The sequence below is a fragment of the Lactuca virosa genome, chromosome 9, assembly GCF_052849685.1.
Source record: "Lactuca virosa cultivar CGN04683 chromosome 9, Lactuca_virosa_CGN04683_v6, whole genome shotgun sequence".
Lineage (NCBI taxonomy): Eukaryota > Viridiplantae > Streptophyta > Magnoliopsida > Asterales > Asteraceae > Lactuca > Lactuca virosa.
This window is the reverse complement of record NC_136434.1, coordinates 250853200-250870973: the sequence shown is the minus strand read 5'-3', so window position 1 is coordinate 250870973 and position 17774 is coordinate 250853200.

Here is a 17774-nt window from a genome sequence, read left to right as displayed (position 1 = left end):
TCAGATACAATGGAGATTGGAATACCATGTCAAGCAACAATATCGTGCACGTACAAGCCGACTAATTTCTCGGCTGAAGAACTCTCTTGAATGGCTAGAAAGTGAGCGCTCTTGGTCAGACGGTCCACAATAACCCATATCGCATCGAATCCCTTAGCCGTCCGAGGTAACTTGGTGATGAAATCCATAGTAATATGTTCCCATTTCCACATGGGAACCTCCAATGGCTGCAACTTGCCATGCGGCCTCTGGTGCTCGGCCTTGACCATTCGACAGGTCAAGCACCTCTCAACATACCATGTTATTTCCCTCTTCATGCATGGCCACCAATAACTAAGTCTCAAATCTCGGTACATCTTGGTGGCTCCAGGGTGTATCGAAAACATGGAATTGTGCACCTCCTCCAGCACAGTCTGCCTGATCCCACCATAATCTGGCACCCAAACATGTCCATACCGGGTCAATAATCCATGACTTTCAGTGGCAAACCTGTCAATCTTACCCCTGAGTCTCTCCTGTTTCCAGTTTTCCTTTTTGACTCCCTTATCTTGATCCTCTCTAATCAAATCCAACAATGGCGAATCAATCAAAATGCTCATGTATATGCTCTCAATAGCAGAACTAACCGCCTTGCGGCTCAAAGCATCAGCGACTACATTCGCTTTCCCTGGGTGTTACAAAATCTCATAGTCGTAATCATTGACCACATCACGCCACTTACGCTGTCTCATAGTTAGATTCGGATGATCCATGAGATATCTCAAACTCTTGTGATCTGTGTAGATAGTACACCGGACCCCATACAAGTAATGCTGCAAAATATTGAGAGCAAACACCACTGCTCCTAACTCCAAATCATGAGTCGAATATTGGACCTCATGTGGATTTAGCTGCCGAGAAGCATAAGCAATAACTCTCCCACACTGCATAAGCACCGCTCCCAAACCGATGATGGATGCATCACAAAATACCACAAAATCCTCAACACCCTCATGGAGGGTCAACACTGGGGCTCACACAACTTCTGTCTCAGCGCCTCGAACGCAGCCTGCTGCTCCATCCCCTAGCAGAAATCCACGCCCTTCCTCGTCAGACGAGTGAGGGGTACTGCAATCTTAGAGAAATCCTGAATAAATCTCCGATAATACCCTATTAAACCCAAGAAACTCTTGATCTCCGAGGGAGACTTCGGGACCTCCCACTGCATCACGTCCTCAATCTTGGCCGGATCAACCAAAATCCCGTTCTGGTTAACGAGATACCCCAAGAACTGGACCTCTCGTAACCAAAACTCACACTTCGAAAACTTGGCATACAACCGTTCTTGCCTCAAAACTCCTAGAAGCTCTCGAAGGTGCTCCTCATGCTGATCCCTGGTCTTGGAATATACCAAAATATCATCAATGAAAACGATGATTGATCGATCGAGCATCGTCCTGCATACCCAATTCATCAAATCCATAAATGTCGCAGGCGCATTGGTGAGCCCAAGTGGCATCACCACGAACTCGTAATGATCATATCGAGTTCGAAACATGGTTTTCTCCAAGTCCTCCTCTCTAACCCTCATCTGATGATACCCCGACCTCAAATCGATCTTGGAGAACCAAGATGCACCCTGAAACTGATCGAAGAGGTCGTTACACCACGGAAAGAAATAATGTTTCTTCACCGTCAACTTGTTCAACTCCCAGTAATCAATGCACATCCGGTGTTAACCGTCCTTCTTGACAACAAAATCGGTGCTCCCCATAACAAACTGCTCGGTCTAATAAACTACTTACCCAACAGCTCCTGAAGCTGAAAGGACAAATCCTGCATCTCGGGAGGTGCCAATTGGTACGACACCTTGGCAATCGGAGCTGCACCCGGAACCAAATCGATCCTGAACTCAATCTACCTCTCAAGAGGCACACCAGCTAACTCCTCTGGGAACACATCAGCAAACTCCCTAACCACATGCACGTCTGAAACCAAAGCATGCTTCCCAACTCGGGTATCGACCACATATGCGAGATAATCCATACAACCATGTTGAATATACTGTCGAGCCCTAGCAGCAGAACAAAAGGCTGACCCAATCCTGGTACCCTCTCTATATATAACCAGTTCTCCCCCACTTGGGGTTCGAACTACTACCCGCTGACCCTCACAGTCAATCATAGCCCCAAATCTGCTCAACCAATCCATCCCCACTATCACGCACACATCCCCCATGGTGTCTCAAATAGGTGTTAAGAGCATATCTGAAGATATATGATGATTTAGGATAAAAAGTAAACCTTAATTAATTAAGAGGAATATTGGGTAGTATCTTCTTATGAGTACGAGTGAGTTATACACGGAAGGTAGAACTTTAAAATTTGTCATTGATCCGAGAGCATGGATTAGACATAGTCATTCGTCATTAGTCCGAGAGTATGGAGAGGGCATAGTCATTTGTCATTAATCCAAGGGCATGGATTAGACATAGTCATTCCGAGAGTATGGAGTGGACATAGTCATTTTTCATTGATCCGAGAGCATGGATTAGACATACCTGATCCGAGAGTATGAATTAGGTAAAGCTGTTAATTTTAGATATGAGAGTATGGATCGTGTCGTTGTAAGGATCAACGGGGTGGGGTAAAATTGCTTAGATGAGGTGAAATTGTATATATTGTGAGTTCTAATATATATATATATATATATATATATATATATATATATATATATATATATATATGATATAACATTGTGGGATTGAAATCCCTATGTACTCACCAGGTTTCCCAACTTAACCCACTCAATTTATTTGAATCACAGGTATCGATGCGAAGATACATTACATTGAGAGATTAAAGGAGATGTAAATCATTAGTGTAAATGAATGTAAGGTATGTTTATGCTTATGTTTATGTATTGACGATGACATCCCAATGTTTTAATATAAATAAAATATATTTCTTCAGAAATGCTTTGATAATATCTTTATCATATTTTCTGGGAACAAATTCCGCAATATTATTCTTTAAAATGGATACTCTGATTTTTGAATAAGCATAAATAATTTTTTTTTAAAATGACCGTGAATTTGGGATGTCACACGCTACTACATCAATTTCGCACCTTTGCATCCATCCGATGATCCTCAAATCATCATCCGAACTGAGCAAGAGAGATTGAGAACCTTCTATATCATCAATGCACGACCCAAATTAAAGTGTGGTCTCGGAAAAGAATCACCAAGATTGTTGGCTATGGTAACAAGGTTTAAAGTAGGTTTGATCTCGACTGTCTTCTCTATATATACTTTGTATCTCGGAACAAGGAATCCACCATCACCATCATTGATGCTGACTTTCCTTCAATCAATTCCAACAATATTCTCATTATTGCTGCTCACCTCAAAAATCGACAATCAAACAAATCTAGCATTGGAGCTTTCAATGCTGCCATCAGCTTCCTAAAGGACAACATTGCTGAATATTGTAGAACCGATGTCAAATTTGATCACTTGTTCGGAACAGAAAATCTATTGGCCAAAATTAGCACTAAGCTTCTTGAAGCTCAAATCTTAGCAGAAGGTCTTATTGAAGAACCAGAAGTTGGTTATGTATATCTCAAGAAAAAGACTAATCAAAAAGAATTCTTCCAAGTTCTTGACAAACACCTCGTTCCTACCAAGATTCTTCAGAATTTCATCTAAAATGCTGCAAAGCGTGATTCTTCCAAAGACATTAAGAAGAAATTTATTGAGTATCTCCAATGGTACATAGAGGTCTGAAGCTGGCTCCATAGTGCTTACCTGTTTGTGTTTGATGAAGCCAAATGACAAGTCAAAAGATTTCTAAGGTCAATTAGGAAGAGATTTTTGGAACATGAAGAAGCGATCCTTATGCAATCCGAGATGAAGGTGTTCCAAAATGAAGATTTCCAAAGTGAATATCGTTCCGAGATAAAGACCAATCCGAGATCCATTTTTGTTTAGAAACATTTTGTGTCTGTAATGCATTTATTGTTACAAGTACTATTTTTTAATGTTCTTATTGTTTTCTAGTATAGTATAAGAGACAAGATCAACAACAACGGCTGTGGCAGCCTGTTCATCTTTAGAAGTCTCTCAGTCCATGCGCACTTTCTCAATTATGTCTTTTCTTCACTCTTTAGCTATTTAAGGAGGTGTCTTCCTTGTATTAAAAAGAGATGTGTGCACCTTTCCTGGAAGGATGAGTAATGGTATTAAGCTTGGAAGTGACCTTGGAAGGAGGAGTAATGGTCTTGTTGCTTAATGATGGTGTTTGGGACTTGTGATCTTGCATCTCCTATTGAGACTTTTCCAATGTTTCAGTATTATACTTAAACTTGTAAGTATAACCATATTTACTAAACTTTAGTAAATCAAATAGTCTTAACGAGCTTTGTGGTGGACATGACCAGTGCACAAGAATGTGTACTCGATCCCTTTAGTCTTTCACTTGACTCACACATCCATGTGAACAAGTAATTAGTCTTGATTTTCCAATGCTTGAAAGTTCTCATTCATCATACTATTCAACTTGCATGATTCCAAGTTTCGGTCCAATTGAAACTTGGGTGATGAGGAACTTTCCTGATTTGGTAAATTTAGACACTACCACAAATGAAAGAATCAAATCCATTTTCCAATATTGCTGTCAGTGGAATCATATAAGCAACAATTTTCCACAAATTCCATTGTAAGGATACTTCAAATAAATAAAATTAAACAATTTTCTTTTATTTTAAAACTTTGCGGAAAAACTTATCCTTACAATCCACATGGAAAATTGTTGTTATCTATTCCTTAGCAATATATCATAACTTCTTAAGCAACTGCTCAAAATTCTGATGCGATCGAAATCCACCTTTGCGATCAGAATCAGCATATACTTCCTTTAAGATTTCTCTCTATTCTTTGATTCTTAAAACATCAACATGTGACCCAGTCACATCATGTAATGAGGATCTCAGAATAGAACTTAACAGAGTTAGATAATGGGCTCTACCTGATGTAGAGTCAAACTTATTGACTTTAACATCCTTAGGTAAATTTGGCAGCTTTGCAATCAACGCCCCTTCCTTTGGCAAAATAAACATATGGACCCTTTGGTAATGGGACTATCTCAGACTTAGCCTTTCTCTTTCCCATTTGGTCAACCGGGTTGAATATGGCCAATCCCTTTCCATTGGGAAGAGAATGCTTTTTCTGGATTTCCAGTGTCACCATTGTCACTGTCCATAAAGTTTTTTGGAAGTTGATCTTCTAATCAAATTTGCTTTACTATCGTTCCAAATCATTGCTGATTCAGCAGCATGAAGCAAATAGATATGATCATTAAGGTTCATGTCATAGTCTGTTTCATAGTAGTCCCAAAGGAACTCACTATGTGACTTAGAAAGTGATTCAACATCCAACTTTCTCAAGACTTTGACACCCAACTCTCCCGGCTTTTCAATATGTGACTTCATCTCTAAGATGTGATCACACATAGACCTTGGTTGCCATTAGGGCTTGAGTGACCTTGAACTTGTGGGTTAGGGAGAATAATTGGAGGAGGTGGAGGAAGAGAAGTATGACTTCCATGAGCCAAACTCGGGAAGTCATATTCATTAGGAAAGCTTGGTTTGGGAAGATCATTGTTGTCTAAACCAGACATCAACAATGGGAGAAATTCACGTAAAGTTGATTTAAGTGCTTAATATAACACCCAATATGATATATTAAGGCTAGGACCCAACAAACTATTTTATAACTTGGAAGAGGGATGCCGTAATCCAAGCTATAAAATATTTGAAGGTAGGTGAATGACGATTCACCAATTTCCACCAAGATAAACGAAATGTATTATTAGGTTTTAATTGGTTTTGAAACTCCTAGATTCTTTTGAGATTCATTGAACTTTTCAGTGGCATGTTTTATCTCGAGTGTGCCCTTCAGGTTTTGTGACTGGGATGCCGAGGATCACAAAACAAGGTGTGAAGTAACCATGCAAATATACTTGGTACCCTTAATATTTACCCCTCAATCGATGTGCCGGTTAACCACACACGCTCCAACGATACTATGATAAACATTAAGTTACCCTTTGCCTACCTTGTTAAGTCCAGGTTAGTGTGCCGGTTAACCACACACGCTCCACTAACATCTTAAACAAAGTGCAAAGTGTAATTTCATGGATTAGCACCTTATTCACATTTTCCTAAGTAACTAAGATTGGGAATTTATAAGTGTTTAGTTACTTAGTATTTATCATTATACTTATAATGAAGGGAGAATTATAGTCCTTGTCCTACCTGTTCGACTAACGACCCTCCACCGGTCAAGGAAGCGGTGGGTGAGAGTGGACACCCATTAAACTGCCATTTTATAGGCAGTGACCTTATACCCCCCTTATAGACCGACTTCATGAATGAGGCCTACTAACGGTAAGATTGACTTTATCTTATACATATCTATATAATTAAAATTATAATAATATTATAAGGGTGTATTTTAAACATTTAAAATACTTGGTGGTTTAATCTATTAATTAAACTATACTCTTAATTTAATTAAACTTAAACCATGTCTTTATGGAATTATTAACTCTTTTAATTAAACACTTTAACTAATTTAATGAAGTCCATAAAGTTTGAATTTTAACTTTTAAAATTGTAGAGTTTGGAATTAAAGCATTAATGTGTGTGAGACTTTACAAATTCCAAAACTTGAGGGCAAGTTTTGAAACTATTCAAAACCTTTCATTTCATAACTTATGAGTTTAATGGTTCATTAAAATGAAGACTCTTCATTTTTATGTAACCTCTTATTCTTTAATAACACTTTTAAAGAAGTGACTCTTAAACATCCATAACTTGAGGACAAGTTATGGAGTCATAAAATAGTTTAATGAAAAAAAAAACTCTTCATTTTTGTGTAACCTATGGCACTTTTATGAGTTTTAAGATTCATAAATGTGACCTTTTATGTGACTTGAAGAAAAGTTACAAAAACACCTTTTATGAACTTCTTTAAGATTAATATGGATTGAAAGCAACTTAACAAATAATATTTTTCATCAATCTAAATTAACTCATAAAACAAGGTAACACAAAAAAACATTTCATGTTCCATAACTTAAGAACAAGTTATGGAATTTTAAAACATTAAGACCAAGTTTTGTAACTCCATAAAAAACTTTGAATCAATTTTTTTTAAAACCTTTTCATATCCATAACTTATGGAGGTTTCAAAAAACTCTTTAGATCAAAATTTTATAACTAATAAAATAATCATATCATTTTATCTTTTACTAAAGTTGACCTAATTCAACTCATATAGTAAAGTGACTCAAATTTTAAAAATAATTAGTTTCTCATAAAATCAAGTAATTATCTTAAAATATGACAAACTTCATGTTTTTTTTCCTTTTTTTCCCTTTAACTTGAAAAAAAATACATTTGCATCAAATATAATAGAAAACAACCTGGCTCTGATACCACTGTTGGGTTTTTAGCATTCTAACACTCCTATGGTGTACATGCAACCCTATAAACCTTGGATCTATGTTTTCTCTATTATACATGCAAATATTAACTATTCCAAGGTTTCATCCTAACTAGCATATTATGAAGCACCTATACTACAAAGTTCTAGTTAGATGACATACCTTTTGATGTAGCTTGATGTCTTCAAGCTTTAAGAGCTTAGCCCCAATAGTGTGGAAGCCTCAAATGGAATCACAAATCACCAAAACACCTTGGAAGAACTTGAGAGAATATGTATGCACACTAAAATCGGCCCACTCTTATTTTCACACACTTGTGCCAATTTTGTGAGCCAAGGACCCCTTTATATATTATGGAGGATTAGGGTTACATCCATGTAAACCCTAATACCCATGACCTTTCATTTACATAGGATCCATGGCTTAAAAGCTCCATGGACCATCCATGAAAGCTTAGCCCAACCTAAATGAACTTGGCCCATTCCATATATATAAGAGTCCATATTTAATTAGTTCTTTTTGATCACTTAATTAATTCTAAATTAATTCTTGATCAATACTAATTAAATAATATGATTCCATATTAATATATTAGAACTTATAATATATTAATATAAATCATAAATATACTATTCTCAAAAGACTATCCATATAAATTGTGCCGGTGAAGTGCAACCCAAATGGACAATGCCGGGTCGGGTCAAGTACATACCAAATATAGTTATGGACTTAGACATTAATCCAACACTTTACTCCAAGCTCCTAATTCAGATTTGTGGTATGTTAGAACAAGATTCTTCTGACTTTGTCATGGAATGGCTCAACACTTTATAGGTCTTTATGTTTTTGTATCGCAATCCTTAGCTCAAATTTACGTATAAATTCACAGATCCTATCATACTCCCTTCCTTTGATCTAGTAATTGTTGATCGAAATCTTTGTTTACATACAAATTTTGAATCATCCTATGATCGGGGATTATCAACAATGTGTTATATCTAGCCATAGTGATGAGTTGTAGAGGCTTTCTAAGTCAAACTTAAGGTTCTAAGTTGATGGTGACTTATCATAGTGAACCATGGTTATGAACCATAGTGACTTATAAGTCGAACCATTGCGTTGAGTCGATGGTGACTTATTGTGTTGAACCAAGGTTATGAACCATGGTGACTTTCCAGGTCGAACCATGACATTTTTTTGATGGTGACTTATTATGTCGAACTAAGGTTATGAACCATGGTGTCTTTTTAGGTCGATCCATGGCATTATGCTGATGGTGACTTATTATGCCGAACCAAGGTTATAGACCATGGTGGCTTTCTAGTTCGAACCGCAGAATTGAGCCGACGGTGACTTATTATGCTGAACCAAAGTTATGAACCATGGTGGTTTTTTAGGTCGAACCATGGCATTAAGCCAGTAGTGACTTATCACGTTCAACCAAGGTTATGAACCATGGTGGCTTTTTAGGTCGAACTGTGGCATTGAACCGATGATGACTTATTACGTCGAACCAAAGTTATGCACCATGGTGTCTTTTTAGATCGGACCGTGGCATTGAGTCGATGGTGACTTATTATGTCGAACCAAGGTTATGAACCATGGTGGCTTTTTAGGTCGAACCATGGCATTAAGCCGATTGTGACTTATCATGTTGAACCAAGGTTATGAATCATGGTGGCCTTTTAGATCGAACCACGACATTGAGCTCATGGTATGTTATTATGTCGAATCAAGGTTATGAACCATGGAGACTTTTTAGGTCAGACCATGGAATTGAGCTGATGGTTACTGATTATTGCTTTCTGTAAGAAAAAATTGATGAATAATACACCTTACTAAACATAAAAGTTCAATTTCATTGATCATTTATAGTTTAATCCTTCATTCTCATAGACTCGTCTTGAATCGAAAGATTTCAAAAGTTACATTCGTCACTCTGTTTCACGATCACGTTTGAATACCAAAACTCCAAATTACCTAAAAATGCAAAAGTAATAGTTTTCTCATATTCCAAGTTCTTGGGAGCTATCGATGCTTTTCGCCGACAAACTAGCCAAAGAGTATCGTGTTGTCACACCCCCAGCCATCGACGGAAACACTAGACGGTGAGACGACATCATGGATCATAGTAATAAGCATATATTGAACATACAACAATAATGTTGTAAATAGGTAATTTTATTCATTTAAAGAAGTAGGTTACAATATTCCCTAGTCTAGGATACCAGAAAATGGAAGGTAAAAAAACAAGCCTTAATAGATAGGCAACAAGGGGAATACTAAAATATAACAAACGACTGCAATCCCATGATCATCCTTATAGTATGTCTTCCAGCAGTCTAACCTCCTGAAAATACATGTGTTTTGAAGAAGTGTCAACTAAAAAGTTGGTGAGTTCATAGGTTTGTAATAGTTGAATCAAAACATACTTTCTCCCTAACGTATAGCTATATTAGAGTTGATAAATACCTTTCGAGACCGAAAAAAATTATTTTGATATATAGATAGTTTCGTATCATATATATAATGTATATTTATTATCCCGACTTTTCATAACTAAGTTCCTGATAAAACGATGTGCCTTATAGGTATTTCAAGTTTCCTATATTCCTTTATATGTGATAGGTATTTCAAGTTTCCTATACATATTATATTAATTGTGAGTGCCATAACCGAGCTAGTTCAGACTGATATGCCTCTCCCGACGCTTCATCAGGGCGTCAAATAGTAGATAAGAAAATTATCACCCAGTGTGACTCGACCGTCAAGGTATAGCTAGCAACCGTAGGTGGGGGTTTCAACACGTATAGATCAATACATGATTCTCCGCTCTTGAAATTAACGGTTATAAGCTAGAGGTCTTTCTAAGTATAGTGATGCTTAGGTTGATGCATAGAAGGCTCACATGAATTTAAAGTCTATTAATAGCTCCCGCAATAAAATAGCATTATTACAGTAGAAACCTACTATATCTTTTGATTAAATAGATTCCCGATATAGTTTAAATATAATTCTATAAACCTAATAGAACTAAAATAGTTATTGCATGTATTCCCCCCGAAAAAGATAAAAAACTTTAAATGGGGACGTGACACTCACTTGGTTGAAGCGTATGCGACAAACCAAAAGAAAATGATTTTCTTAAATTTGGAATTTTTGGAATTCGATGAATAGTAACTTTGACTAGTGAATAGTGTTGTTGAACGACATGAATAATACCCAATCGGAGCTTGGTCGGAAACTACTCGAAAAACTGACTGGAAAAGAGCTCCAATGGCGGCAGGCAACGGCTGCGGACGGTGGTCGGTGGTCGGTGGCATTACTGATTTCGTCGAAGGATGCTAGAGGGAGAAGGCTGATCAGATAGGGCTTCGCCGGAGGTTGCTCGATGGAAAAAGTGACGACAGCCGGTTGTCGGGGCTTGCTCGCGGTTTTTCGATGTGGTGGCTCTTGGCGGTGGCTTGCGGAGGTTTCGGTATCCAAGAGGGAGAAAGATCGGAGAGGGGAGAGGGAGAGAGGGTAAGATGTAAGGAATTAGGGAGACTCCCCCTTTATAATTATAGTAAACTCCAATATGATCCAAGGGTCGAGAATGAAAGCACTCCGATGGTCTGAATCAATCCTAGTTTTCAACCTTATCCAACCCATGCGACAGGCTTTCGGGAAATTTGGAGTGGCGACATTTTTGTTAATTAAATCAAATACTAGATGTTTTTATAAGGAAAACAGTTCAGGTTCTAGTTGCAAGGAAATAGCATAACTATCCTTACTATGCGTTTGAAAGTGTTTTTCGGACGTTTTCCATTATAGTAGCAAAATTTCACTTCATAAAAAAAAGTCGATATGAGACGTGACAAAAAATTTAGCTCTTGAATCAAATACTACATGAAAACTTGATTCGTGATATATAACTACCTTTTTTATACGAAACCCGAAAATGATTCTACAGGTCGTACAGAGATTACTTAGGGAAGAAGGTGAACTGTAACTGTTCAACCCTATCCTTAATAGCTCGGGGTACCTTCGGGCATAAAAATTTAGGAACATGATAATTTCCTAAACTGATTGAGACTCATGGGAAATTTGTTCAGGAATAAAAATTCATTTCCTAAGATGTCTTGTTTTTCATTTGAAGTCGGTTTTTGACACCTATTAGGCGGTGAGTTATTACCCGGGTTGTACATGTTCTTAAAACGGTTGTATCTTTTGCATACGAACTCCGTTTTCGACGTTCTTTTTGTCCAAATTTTCCTATTTTCATGGACTAGGTGATGAGCCTATTGATACCCCATAATAATGTCCCATACATATATCTCTTTCAATCATATGAATTAACCAATTCCTTATGTATACTAAAATTGTTCGTTTATTAGGGATTCATATCAATCTAAGATTTGATTGATAAATTAGATGTGTTTCAAAGTTTAAAAACCCTATAAACAACAAAACCATATATTCTTACACGTTTTGGTCTATTACAACAGTGATTAGTTTAACATTGTTTGTTTAACGATGACCTAATTTCTACAATTGACACATTATCCCCATGTTAAGGGAATTTCGTTCTAAAATTTTAACTTGTATTGCTTTCTATCGCCACATTAATAAAAAGTTTAGGGTGCTTGATCTTCATTTGATCTTCCCTTTCCCAAGTAAACTCAGGTCCTCGCCTCGAGTTCCATCGTACCTTTACTATAGGAATGCGACTCTATTTTAATCTCTTGACTTCTCGATCCATGATTTACATAGGTTCCTCCATGAAATGGAGTTTAGAATCGACCTGGATTTAATCTAGAGGAATGGTAAGTGTGTCACCGGGCAAACACTTCTTAAGATTTGATGCATGAAATGTGTCATGTACATTCTTGAGTTCTTGAGGCAACTTGAGTCTATACACTACAGGACCAATTCTAGTTAAAATTTCAATTGGTCTTATATATCATGGATTTAGCTTGCCTCACTTTCTAAATTGTGTCACTCCTTTCCACGGAGATACTTTTAACATTACCCCATCTCCTACCTGAAATTCCAAAGGCTTGCATCGATGGTCAGCGTAACTTTTCTTAGGGTCACATGCGGCCTTTATCCGGTCCCAAATCTGGATAATCTTTTTCGTTGTCTCATGTATGATATTAGGACCAGTAAATAGTGAGTCTCCCACATACTTATTTTCTAGTTGGGTATCTCCTACTTCTACCCAACATATTGGTGATCGACACTTGCATCCGTAAAGCGCCTCAAATGGTGCAACGTTGATGCTAGTGTGATAACTATTATCGTAAGAAAACTCAACTAAGGGTAGGTGAGTATCATATCAATTCCAAAAGTCTATCACACAAGATCAGAGCATGTCTTCTAAAGTCTGTATGGTACTTTCACTCTGACCATCAGTTTGTGGATGATAAGCTATGCTTATACCCAAACGTTTTCCTAAGGACTTTTGCAATGACTGCTATATTCGTGAGGTGAATCTATTGTCTTTATCTAAGATAATAGATATGGGTACACCATGCAACTTGAAAATCTCCTTAAGATAATTTTTGGTCAACTTCTGTATTTTATCTGTCTCTTTGATTGGTAAGAAGTGAGTACACTTGGTCAATCGGTCGACCACTACCCATATGGTGTCATAACCACTTGAAGTTTTTGGTAATTTCGTTATGAAATCCATAGCTATTTGTTCCCATTTCCACTCGGGTATTTCTGGGTGTTGGAGCAGTCCTGAGGGTTTCTAATATTCAACCTTGACTTTAGCACAAGTCAGGCATTTGTTTACGTAGGTGGAAATTTCTGATTTCATATTGGGCCACCAATAGAATCTTTTCAGATCGAAGTACATCTTGTCTGAACCAGGATGGATGGGGTATCTCGACCTGTAAGCCTCATATATGACTAATTTCCTTAGATAACCAAACTTTGGCGTCCAAATCCATTTCATGAAGTATCGGTCCCATCATCCCTAAGCTCAAATTGCTTATCCATACCTCGTAAGAGTTCGTTTGCAACGTTCTCTTCTTTCAGAGCTTTTGTGCGTCTCGGATTTGTATGGTAAGCTTTGACTGAATCGCCATTGTTAGAGCTTGAACCCTTCTAGGTTTGGTTCTTTCCTTCCGTCTCAAAGCATTTTCTACCACATTTGCTTTGCTAGGATGATAACGAATTTCACATTCGTAGTCATTCAACAGTTCTATCCATCTTCGTTGTCTCATATTGAGTTCCTTCTAATCGAAGATGTGTTCCAGACTCTTATGATATGTATGTATTGTGCACTTTGTATCATAAAGATAGTGTCTCCATATCTTTAGTGCAAAGACTATAGCTCCCAACTCAAGATTGTGAGTGGATAGTTATTTTCATGCACTTTGAGCTGCCTAGAAGCATAAGCAATGACTTTGTTCCTTTTCATTAACACACATCCTAATCCTTGATGTGAAGTGTCACATCACACAACAAAATCCTATGTTCCTTCTAGGAGGGATACAATTGGTGCACTCGAAGCATTTGCTTCAGTTTTTGAAAATCAAACTCTTGTTTGTCTTCCCATTCAAATTTTGTATCTTTCTAGGTTAACGTTGTAAAAAGCTTGGCTATTTTGGAGATTTTCTCTAAGAATCTCCGATAATAACCTGTGAGCTCTAAGAATTGACACACTTTTATTGGAGTCTTTGGTGCTTCCTAATCCTTTATTGCCTCTATCTTAGAGGAATCTACATGAATTCCTTTGTTACCACATTCCTTAGGAAAAGCACTTCTCTAATCCAAAATTTGCACTTAGATAATTTGGCGTACAACCTTTCCTTTCTTAGCAGTTCTAAGATCAGCTGTAAGTATTGACCATGTTCTTCCTTGCTTTGTGAATATATTAGCATGTCATTGATGAATACTATCACAAATTTTGCCAAGTAAGTATTGAAAACATGGTTCATAAGATTCATGAATACCGTTGGTGCATTGGTTAATCCAAAAGGCATAACCAGGAACTCATAATGACCATAGCAAGTCCTAAATGCAGTATTTAGAATATCTTCCTCAAGCAATCTGAGTTGATGGTATCCTGATCTTAGATCAATCTTGGAATAATAGCTGGATCCATGGAGTTGATCGAACAGATCATCAATCCTAGGGAGTAGATATCAATTTTTGATGGTTAGTTTGTTCAACTCTCGAAAATTGATACACATTCTGAAGAATCCATTCTTCTACTTGACAAATAATACCGCTGCTCCCCAGGGTGAGAAGTTTGGTCTAAGAAATCCCTTGTTAACAAGTTCTTGAAGTTGACTGGATAATTCTTGCATCTCAGATGGTGCCAATCTATAAGGAGATTTTACCACCAGTGTTGCTCCAGGAATCAAGTCTGTACGAAACTCAACTTTCCGGCTGGAGGTAATCCAGGTAAATCTTCTGGGAAAATATCCGAAAAATCACATACATATGGTATAACTTTGATCTCCTTACTCTTCTTACGCTTATCTACAATGCGGGCTAGAAAAGTGTAGCATTTCTTTTATAGATATTTGCATGCCTTCATACACAATATGATTTTAAGGATTTTCCCTGACTTGTCTCTATATATGATTAGGGTTTCCTTGTTGGGCAGGGGTAGCCATACATATTTCTCATAACATAATATCTCAGCTCTATGGCGGGATAACCAGTCCATGCAATTATTTAAATCAAAGCTTCCAAATGTCATTGGCATTAAGTTAACGTGAAAGGCGTGGTTATTTAGAGTTAGTACACAACTCTCTAATATTTCTTGGGTACTTTCAGGTTGACCATTAGGCATCTCTGCCCCATAAGTTTCATTAAGTCTAGTGGATTTATGAGTTAATAGTTCTCTAAACTTAGGGGTTATAAAGCTCTTATCAGCACCATAATCGAAAAGTACTGATGCATATACGTTATTAATAGGAAACATACCAGTCACCACATTCGGGTCATTGATTGCATCCCTAGTGCCTATCACATATGCCTTCTTCTTCCATTTCCTCCATGGTCCTTTAACTTTAGACATTCTCTTTTGAAATAGCCTACATCTCCAGTGTATTGCCTTTGTGGAGTGGGTGTTAGTGCAACTATTGCGTTCACCTTCCCAGTATTTTGCCTTTTCCTTGAGGATTATGATACTCTCGAGTCTCCATCAGACCTTCGCTTATTATCTCCAACTCTATGTGTGTCTGCCTTCTTCACTAGCATGCCTTGACGAACACACCGGTTAGTCAAGTTGAAAGCTAGAAGCATGGCACTATCAAAGGTAGTTGGCCTTGAAGAAGTGACATGACATTGAATTTAAGGGATTAAACCCCAAATATACCTCTCGATCTTTTTATGTCCAGGAGTTAAAAATTTCGAGCACAGGGTGGCCAGATCATTAAATCGAGTGGTCTAGGCAGTAATCTCTGGCCCTCTCATGGTGAGATTCCAGAGTTCTTGTTCCAACTTCGACATTTCTTCTCTGGGGTATTCTTCTATGAGCATATGTTTCATCTCATACCATGGAAGAGAATATGTTGCATCCATATCCATAGTCTTGGAATGATATTCCACCAAGATAGTGTTGTAACACTCATTGTTCAGGTATTGTAAATTTCTACCCTTGGTATGAAACTTTTTGCAAAATTGGTCCCTTGGCCCCTTTAAAAAGGGATGTGTGATCTATTGAGTATGTTGGGCGTACTCAAACATACGCAAGGCATACATGGCTGGGGTTCAAACCCTAATTTTTAGGGTTTGAGCCCTATTTAGGCATCAATAACCTCTCAAGACCTTCTCCCTCATCAACCTCGATCTCCTCAAATCGTCCCTTGCAAACAAACACTAATCCTTTGTGTGAGCCTTTTTGAGATTGAGAGTGCATTTTTGGTGTTCTTGAAGGAAGAAGAAGGAAGGAAAATCATCTTGGAAGTTCAAGTCATCTTGGATCTAGAAGTGTTTCACCCTCAAGCACGCTTTGGAGGTATAAAGTCTGAAACTTGATGAGTTAATTGCTTAGATCTTGTTAACCTTGAGTTTGTGTTCATTTTGGTCCCATAAGCTTGGTGTTCAAGAGTATGGATTACTCTAAGCAGAAAAGTTGTCCTTTAAGACGTTTTTAGGTGTTAGGAACCATATAAATATGATATTGGTCCTTCTATTCCTTTCATGCAAGAGTTGTGATGTCTTAATGGAATAATAAGTTAGGGTTTTAGCTTTTGGACCTTTTCTAGCCATGGAAAGTCATAAAGGTGGAAACTTTATGACTTAGAATGATGTTTTGGGTCTAGATCTGAATTTGGATGAGAGGTATTTAAAGATTAAGCAGTTAATGAGAAGGATTGAGTTCAAATGAAGTACATTGGGCGTACCAAGGGGTATGTTGTGTGTACTGGGTTAGAGTCACATGGTTTGGCTAAGTATCGACTACGCTTAGTGTAGTAGCCGAGTACGCGGCACGTACTCAGCCTACCTTGACCTTCCTTGACTTTTTGACTTTCTGACTTTGACCTTTGACCTGGGGTTTGACCTAGGGGATTTTTGGGTATTTTGAGTAGTAGTTTGAGTCTAGGTCACTGTTTGTTGTATAGGTAACTTGTGGAGTTGGCATTTTGAGCAACATTCTTTTCTGCTATCTTTTCTGACTGTGAGGTGAGTTTTCCTCACTGCACTTGTGGGTTGAAGACACGAATGTTGGCCTAGTAGTTTATGTATCCTACTTTAGGATGTTGCTATGTTGTAGTGATATGATGAGATCTGCATGTTTATCTGTTTGTTGTTATATATTCATCTACTTTGTGTTGTCGGCCGCACTACTTTGTGTTGTCGGCCAACAAACCCGATGGTAATCCAATCAGGAGATTGTGGGCCAGAGTGGAAATCCAATCGGGATGTTGTGGGCCAGTGGCAATCCAATCGGGAGATTGTGGGCTAGAGTGGCAATCCAACCGAGAAGTTGTGGGCCAGGGTAATTCAGTTGGGAGATTGTGGACCCATAACATATTTTGTATATTTGTTTCGTTGTGTGTGGTATTTGGGGGAACTCACTAAGCTTTGGCTTACAATTTAAGTTTTATGTTTCAGGTGCTTCAGTTGATCGGGTCAAGGCGAATGCTTGGTCGTGCACATCCTTCAGTTTTTATGAGATTTGATTTTGGGATACTGTGATTTGTGATTTTGACACTTATAGAAACTATGTTTTGTAAACATTTATGGTTTTTGGTTGGTTTTGAGAAATGAAAATTTTATCTTGATTTTTGGGATGTTATAAGTGTTGGATATAGTGTCTAAGTCCATAACTATATTTAG